This window comes from Mustela putorius, unplaced genomic scaffold (assembly GCF_011764305.1).
Source record: "Mustela putorius furo isolate JIRA1106 unplaced genomic scaffold, ASM1176430v1.1 tig00003988_pilon_pilon_pilon, whole genome shotgun sequence".
NCBI lineage: Eukaryota > Metazoa > Chordata > Mammalia > Carnivora > Mustelidae > Mustela > Mustela putorius.
In genome coordinates, this window is record NW_025422127.1 from 17,195,893 (window position 1) to 17,198,028 (window position 2,136).

The following is a 2,136-nucleotide window of genomic DNA, read 5'->3' on the forward strand; positions in this document are numbered from 1 at the left end:
GGGTAGAGAACAGAGCCCTGGGGAGCAGCTGCTGATTGGCCTCCACGGAAATTACATGAGGAGCTGAATACTCATCTCTTTTATGGATTGCTATTCTCATTTCCTCTGGCTATGTCAACACTGCTGCTTCTCTATTTTCCTCCAGACAAGCAACCCAATTTTTGACATCTTTCTAAAAGGCTATGCAAATCTAACTTGCCATTAATACTGTTATTATCAGGGGCACCTGGGTGGCTCAGTCGTGAAGCGTCTTGTCTTCCGCTCAGGTCATGATCCCAAGGTCCTGTGATCAAGCCCCGCACAGAGTCCCACAATGAACTCCTCCTCTAAGCTCCCCCATGAACCCCCAATGAGCCTCCCAATGAGCCCCACATCGGGCTCCCTGCTTGGCAGGAAGGTACTTCTCCCTCTCTCACTCCCCCTGCTTGTGTCCCCTCTCTCACTGTGTCTCTCTCTCTGTCAAATAAATACATGAAATCTTAAAAAAAAAAAGTTATTTTCATTGTCCCAGTTGCCTATCTGGTACCTGAAAGTCTTCTACAACATACCCCCTGCCACCTGCCACAAACCCTTTGGTTACATTTTGTTGTTTAGAAACTTAGCTCAAGGGGCAACTGGGTGGCACAGTCGGTTAAGCATCTGACTTAGTTTCGGCTCAGGTCATGATCTCAGGGTTGTGAGATGGAGCCCTGAGCCCCAAGGCGGGCTCTGTGCTCTGCAGGGAGTCTGCTTGAAGATTCTCTTCCTCTGCCCCATCCCCCTCCCAATAAACAAACAAACAAACAAACAAACAAATAAATCTTTAAAACATTTAAAAAAATAAAAATAAAAACTTAGCTTAAGTATCTTTTCTGCCTGCCTTCTTAGGAACCCTGAGCAAATATCTGTCATGGAACTTTAATACCTCACTGTAGTTGTTGGGCTTTTCTGTCTGCTTCCCTCTTATACTGAAAGCTCCTTAGAGCAGGAATCACAGTTTGTCTTAGACTCTCCAGCATCTAATACATAGCTTGGCACTTAGGCATTTGAAAAATGGCTATTAAACGAATGACTTGGAGTTCTAAGATTTTTACTGACAGGGCTCCTATACATACCAGGACACTCCTGGTTTACAGCTGTTGACCTGGAACAGTTATTAACAATTACCCATTTGGGGCGCCTGGGTGGCTCAGTCACTAAGTGTCTGCCTTCAGCTCAGGTCATGATCCCAGGGTCCTGGGACTGAGCCCCACATCAGGGTCCCTGCTCAGCAGGCAGCCTGCTTCTCTCTCTTCCACTCCCCCTGCTTGTGTTTCCTCTCCTTTTCTCTCTTTCTCTCTGTGTCAAATAAATAAATAAATAATCTTAAAAAAATAATAATTACCCATTTCATCGCTTCTCAACTTTTGGTGAAGATCAAGTATGATATGTTCTTATCAGCTTAATATCTGATATATCCGCTATCCAATGAAAGCACATTAAATGGATTTTTGGAGAAGGAAGACCAAAAATGAGCTTGTGCTGTCCACTCCACATAACAACCAGGAATTGTAGTACTTCCAGGAATGATGTCCCCTCGAGGACAAAATAATAATAATAATCATATAATCTTATAATTACATATAATCAGATTATATAAATAAAGTATAATTAATATATCATAAATATAATTAATATATAATAAAATATATGGTTAATATATAATATAATTACTAATATTTAAGAGTATATTATTATTATTATCATTATTATTATCCCTTTCAATCTCAAAAGTGCCCTCATTTGCAAGATAAATTATGTGGTTATCCTATTTATAGAGTACCCTATTGTCATAACTGATCCTAACTTTTGGCAGATGTCTCTGCTTATAAGACACGTCTAACACAGAAACCAGCAGACACAGCAGGGTCTGTTACTCAGACAACATCAGTCTGTTACTAGACAACATTAAATAATGCAAACTGCTTTTCTGAAATTATGAGGCAGAAATAAGACACTAGAGTTATGGGGAAGAAACGAATTCACACAGATCCTTATCATGATATAACTTCTTTCAAAACCAGCAAGCTGTAGAATCAGTACAAAAAAATTACTGGCACAAATCGAATGGTGCAATGCTAAGAACTGAGGACTGCAAGATTTTATAGATATGAGGCC

General features: G+C 40.3%; 1 non-coding gene across 1 annotated transcript; it reads left to right on the forward strand.

The window, feature by feature from the left end:
* Nucleotides 1–1,370: 1,370 nt before the first annotated feature.
* Nucleotides 1,371–1,558, forward strand: LOC123389666. Its single transcript, XR_006604298.1, has one exon. It is a non-coding gene; the product is annotated as a U2 spliceosomal RNA (small nuclear RNA).
* Nucleotides 1,559–2,136: the final 578 nt, after the last annotated feature.